Source organism: Oncorhynchus nerka, linkage group LG17, assembly GCF_034236695.1.
Source record: "Oncorhynchus nerka isolate Pitt River linkage group LG17, Oner_Uvic_2.0, whole genome shotgun sequence".
Lineage (NCBI taxonomy): Eukaryota > Metazoa > Chordata > Actinopteri > Salmoniformes > Salmonidae > Oncorhynchus > Oncorhynchus nerka.
The window spans coordinates 48,170,416-48,176,797 of NC_088412.1; the positions used below are offsets into that span (position 1 = coordinate 48,170,416).

At 42.4% G+C, this 6,382-nt stretch overlaps 1 long non-coding RNA gene across 2 annotated transcripts; it reads right to left on the reverse strand.

The window, feature by feature from the left end:
- Positions 1–4,129: 4,129 nt before the first annotated feature.
- On the reverse strand, positions 4,130–6,077 carry LOC115145348 (uncharacterized). 2 transcript variants are annotated; one of them, XR_003865946.1, is made up of 3 exons: positions 5,611–6,077; positions 4,764–4,821; positions 4,130–4,394 (listed from the first exon to the last, which is right to left on the reverse strand). It is a non-coding gene; the product is annotated as an uncharacterized LOC115145348 (long non-coding RNA). The 2 variants fall into 2 exon arrangements; XR_003865947.1 differs by having other exon boundaries at positions 5,294–6,077.
- Positions 6,078–6,382: the final 305 nt, after the last annotated feature.

A 6,382-nucleotide genomic window follows, 5' to 3' on the forward strand; every position in this document is an offset into this window, starting at 1 on the left:
CATGTTGCCAGTATTTTGTGCAGTTTGCCAGGACTACAGAGACAGTATCTGCTGAAGTACCAGTTTCAAGCAGGGCTTCTTTTTAGGTATTAGGCTAACTGTAGTTGAAACTATGAGAAAAGCTACTGTTAATTTCTTAAATTGTAGCGGTAATAAACGTTTAATGGTTTCATCATTGTTTGTGTTTATTTTATAAAGTGTGTAATACTTTCATACGTTTTATTATTCACTTTTTATATGGAACTTTGCATTGTGAAACTGCGTGAGGTGTTAAAATCCCATTTATAAACCAACCTTTTTAGTTTGGTCTTTAATAAATTATGCCTTTGTGTTTTATGTTCTTTGATTGCCGTGCTTGTTTTTTTCATTTTATTGTTTTAAGTGTGTTGCTATTTTAAATCAAGTTACGTTTGAATTTAAGTTTGATTTCATATTGGATCTTCAGGTCAGGGCAGGCAGAGGTCGGTAATCCAGAGTAGTGGGGCAACGGTACAGGACAGCAGACAGGGGCAGGGCAGGCAGAGGTCGGTAATCCAGAGTAGTGGGGCAACGGTACAGGACAGCAGACAGGGGCAGGGCAGGCAGAAAGGTCAAAACCAGGAAAACTATAAAAAAACAGGAACTATAGACAAGCCAGGAGCAAGGGGGAAAACGCTGGTAGGTTTGATGAACAAAACTGTAGCCAATCACAAAGACAGGTGAAACAGATCAGGGTGTGACAGTTAGGGGCTATTAGCATGTGTAAAAATCCACGACTTTCCAGAGTTGACTAATCACTTCTTATCCTTAAATATATTCTGACTTACATGTGCACCCCCAAAGAATGTCATCCCGCAACCGCGGTCACAGACTCATGAACAATTCCCCCCCCAAAAAATGGTGATGAAGTTGAATAAACGTGGAAAACGGATTGAATTTGAGAAAAGTAATCAATGGGAATCTCATATTTCTTTTCACCCAACTTTGAACTTAAATCCAATGACATGGTATTGTTTTTACCGATTTCATGTTGAATTCACATTAGTTGACAACTCAACCAATTGTAAATCAAATCTAGATGTTGAACTGACTTCTGTGCCCAGTGGGATTATTACAACAAAGGATAGGCGTAGCTTGTAATTGACACAGAGCATCAAAAAGTCACTTTTTCAAATTCTCCTACAGATTCACATGCAGGAAAGATATTTAGATCTCTATGTAGTATCAGAAAGAGCAGATTCAGACATTTCTAAAACACACACCTTTGCCAAATAACTCTCACAATTGAAGAGGTGAGCTCAATTTCAAAACACAAAGTATCAGTTGTTCCACGCTCAATGTGAGTCATGTAGTGTAACTTTTTTCTTTAGGAGGGGGGTATCTTGTACTATAACTTAGCCTGACTTTAACATTCATCCCAATAACTACTGCTGGAGTCTGGACTGGACTGTATTAAACTGGGCCTCTGAGTGGCGCAGTGGTCTAAGGCGCTGCATCTCAGTGCATCTCAGTGCTAGAGGCGTCACTACAGACACCCTGGTTCAGCGGTCTAAGGCACTGCATCTCAGTGCTTGAGGCGTCACTACAGACACCCTGGATCGATTCCAGGCTGTATCACGACCGACCGTGATTGGGTGTCCCTTAGGGCGGCGCACAATTGGCCCAGTGTCGACCCGGGTTTGGCTGGTGTAGGCCTTCATTGTAAATAAGAATTTATTATTAACTAACTTGCCTGGTAAAATAAAATAAAATATTTTTAAATGATGTGGTTTAGGGGTGTGAACTTTTAAACGAAGGTGGAATTCTTAACTTTAAGAATAATCCCTAACAGAAAACAATGTTTTCCCCAAATAATGAAAATCACATTGCAATTTTCACAAACTATATTAGTATATTTTCTGAGTTATAGCCTACTAGACTATATGGCTATGAAGGCCTGTAATTTAAATATAACCAGAGGACACATTTTAAGCTACTTTGGTGAATTTGCAAGGCATGCAAGACAAGATATTGCGATATGCAGATTACCAAGACATAAACTCAGCAAAAAAAGAAATGCCCTCACACTGTCAACTGTGTTTATTTTCAGCAAACTTAACATGTATAAATATTTGTATGAACATAACAAGATTCAACAACTGAGACATAAACTGAACAAGTTCCACAGACATGTGACTAACAGAAATGGAATAATGTGTCCCTGAACAAAGGGGGGGTCAAAATCAAAAGTAACAGTCAGTATCTGGTGTGGACACCAGCTGCATTAAGTACTGCAGTGCATCTCCTCCTCATGGACTGCACCAGATTTGCCAGTTCTTGCTGTGAGATGTTACCCAACTCTTCCACCAAGGCACCTGCAAGTTCCCGGACATATCTGGGGGGAATGGCCCTAGCCCTCACCCTCTGATCCAACAGGTCTCAGACGTGCTCAATGGGATTGAGATCTGGGCTCTTCGCTGGCCATGGCAGAACACTGACATTCCTGTATTGCAGGAAATCGCGCACAGAATGAGCAGTATGGCTGGTGGCATTGTCATGCTGGAGGGTCATGTCAGGATAAGCCTGCAGGAAGGGTACCACATGAGGGAGGAGGATGTCTTCCCTGTAACACACAGCATTGAGATTGCCTGCAATGACAACAAGCTCAGTCCGATGATGCTGTGACACACTGCCCCAGACCAAGACGGACCCTACACTTCCAAATCAATCCCGCTCCAGAGTACAGGCCTCGGTGTAACACTCATTCCTTTGACGATAAACACGAATCCGACCCTCACCTCTGATGAGACAAAACTGCAACTCGTCAGTGAAGAGCACTTTTTGCCAGTCCTGTCTGGTCCAGCGACGGTGGGTTTGTGCCCATAGGCGATGTTGTTGCCGGTGATGTCTGGAGAGGACCTGCCTTACAACAGGCCTACAAGCCCTCAGTCCAGCCTCTCTCAGCCTATTGCGGACAGTCTGAGCACTGATGGAGGGATTGTGCGTTCCTGGTGTAACTTGGGCAGTAGTTGCTACCATCCTGTGTCTGTCCCGCAGGTGTGATGTTCAGATGTACCGATCCTGTGCAGGTGCTGTTACACGTGGTCTGCCACTGCGAGGACGATCAGCTGTCCGTCCTGTCTCCCTGTAGCGCTGTCTTAGGCGTCTTACAGTACAGACATTGAAATGTATTGCCCTGGCCACACCTGATGCCTCCTTGCAGCATCCCTAAGGCACGTTCACGCAGATGAGCAGGGACCCTGGGCATCTTTCTTTTGTTGTTTTTCAGAGTCAGTAGAAAGGCCTCTTTAGTGTCCTAAGTTTTCATAACTGTGACTTTAAATGCCTACCGTCTGTAAGCTGTTAGTGTCTTTACGACCGTTCCACAGGTGCATGTCATTAATTGTTTATGGTTCTTTGAACAAGCATGGGAAACAGTGATTAAACCCTTTACAATGAAGATCTGTGAAGATATTTTGTATTTTTACAAATGATCTTTGAAAGACAGGGTCCTGAGTTTATGTGCAAGGTTCTGCCTGCCCCTCTTCACTCTCACTTGTATTGTCCTGTCTGCTCTTTATCTTCACTGATGATGCCAGTGTGAAATTTCTTCGGTCTGTTGCCTGTAGAATACCCTAGTTTATTCATGAGACTGATGTCGCCAGGCTACAGATGGCCAGTCTTGCGAGCACGGGGTACTCTTCGTTTCCGAGTGGGTGGGGGTGTTTTTGTCTCATAATATGAAATTACAGTAGGCTACCTATAGACTGTATCGGTTAGGCTACCCTTTTCAGATATAATGGAATGTGGGCCCTTGAAAGCGCCTCGGCTACAGCATGTTTGTTTGTTAAGGTTGGCCACACTACAGCTTTTTAACTACTGACATGAAACCTTATCTGGAGATGTGAACCACATTTTACTTGCCTGTAAAGTAAGTCATGCTGCTTCTGAAACCGGACTAATTTCCATCACTAGGCGACCAGAACTGTCAATCAAATAATCTCGAGCTGCTGTGCGCAGCCTGCCTGCCAGCTGCCTGCGCTCAGCCCACTCTCCCCTAAGAAAGTACTTTAAAGTTCTTTAAATACCATGATTTACCAAGGAACTTAGTAGAAAGAAAGCACATCTGGCTACCATATCATTAAAAACAGCATAAAAAACAACACATCAGCACATCAAGCAACAGCGTTTATTGTTGTCAGGGAAACAATAGAACATTATATACAAGAGCAGAATTCGACTGTCAAACGGCACAGACTCTTCTGATGCAGCACTTTTTCAAATTGTCTGTAAAGTTAACAATTGTCAGTATTGTCATTTTACTGTAGCTGTGTTCTATGTCTCTAAAGAGTCACGGTAGATATTACTTCAGTGCCGGCTCTAGTGGACCATTCTTCTGTACCGAACGAACATGTGTTGGTCCCATGTTTCATTAGCTGAAATAAAAGATCCAATAAATGTTCCATACGCACAAAAAGCTTATTCATCCCAAATGTTGTGCACAAATTTACATCCATGTTATTGAGAATTACTAATGGACTCAGGCCTCGTCCTCAAGCCTCGTCCCCTTTGTCATTATAACCATTATTATCGTAATCATTATCGTAATCAGTGTCGTCATCAACATCGTCATTCCACAGATCATAGAGTAAGATGTTTTCAGCATCTGCCCAGTTCATCATCCCCCTCCAACCCCCACCATCCAACATTCTCCTAGTTAGAGATTACAGTATCCCACTCTGATTTCCCCTCTCTCTGTCTCTGGCGGGTTGTGTAGTTCTCCTTTGAGTCGAGAGGATGCTTACCTTTAATGACGATGCCCCATCCACAGTTCTCCCATCCCTTTTCAAGATTTTGGCAGTTCTGTTGAGAGTAACATACATTTCCGAACAATTGAAGGGGAATTCAATTAAAACGCTAACACACTGTAATAACTCTTTGTTACCATAAAGAGGGTATGGTATATCATGATATATCAACCAGTGACTCTAAACCAATCAGATTGTCTTCTTAGAATTGCCATAAAACAAGACCTTTACAATGAGTAAGAATATTAATGTAGTTATGGAAGATTATACAAGGGGTAGTTCCTACCTCGCAATCTGACTGGTTTAGACTAATTGGTTGATATATCATGATATATCAACCAATGGTTCGAATCCCTGAGCCGACTAGATGACAAATATGTTTATGTGCCCATGAGCAAGGCACTTTACCCTAATTGCTCGTGTAAATCACTCTGGATAAGAGTGTCTGCTAAATGACTGTGAGTGACCCATTTCCTGCCCTGCTCTATATCCCTGTGTGGTCCAGTGGTAGAAACACTCAAACCCACCTGTCGGCCGTTGCGTTGTCTGTCGCCATGGTACCGAGGTGGCTGATGGCGTCACACTGTCTACTCATTAATCACACACAATCATACTGTCGGCATCGTGCATTTATATGTAATATGTGTGTGTCAGGGTTTATGTTAGGAAAATGTGGCGCCTCCGGACATTTCAGAAATTTACCGGACCAATATGCATTGGGTGCGTAACCTGATTAGGGCGTCCACCCACGGTGCTCAGGATGACAGAAATCACATTTAGATTATGGTCATTTATATTAACAGAACATGTAAGTCAGGATGCAACGATGTGTTTTCCTTCTTACCCTAATTGTCACTTTGATGTGCACTTTGAAGATGTCAGAATAACCGTCCACGTGTACTTTTCCTCAGCCAACAAGACGAGTAACGAATAGATAAATCACTAGCCTATGCTGTTTGGGGTTTCTGCTATTCCCCATAGGAGAAAAACGGACCTATTCTATTGTGGTCAACTTGTCGAGAAAGAAATAGCCTATTCCAAACAGACTCTGGGACAGTTATGGGACGATAGATCCCGAATTCATACAACCAGTAGGCTAAAAAAAACACATTAAAAAAGCAATGAGTCTGATGCGACAGATCAAAACCTTTAGCCTTAAAATGTTGATCAACTATTGTTTCTTTACATTGGGCAGTAGGCTACGCGTGAATGTCCGTTCCATAATGACGAAGCCTTCCTTTCTTTTGCATTTGCTGTTTCAGATGAAGTAGCAGCAGCTCTCGCGCTTGTCAGCTCAAACCCTCTGTATCTGCATGCTGTAAGCATGTGATAAATCAAGTAGCCTACATAAGGAATACAGCGCACTGTACCCACGTGCCAATTTACTTCCACTAAATTATGCAAATTGACCTATAGAGCGATAAGCATGACCATTCAAATGTATTTACATCGACTGATATTTCCATCAATGAATGAGCATTATGTCGTAATGGAATTTTTTCTTCTTCTCCCGAAAAATTTGCCAGCTCCAATTTTATTTATCAGCTTTTCTATATCTTTTTTTATTGACCAAAGCTGGCTATTACCGGGTAACGGAAACCCCGGTGTGTGTGTAT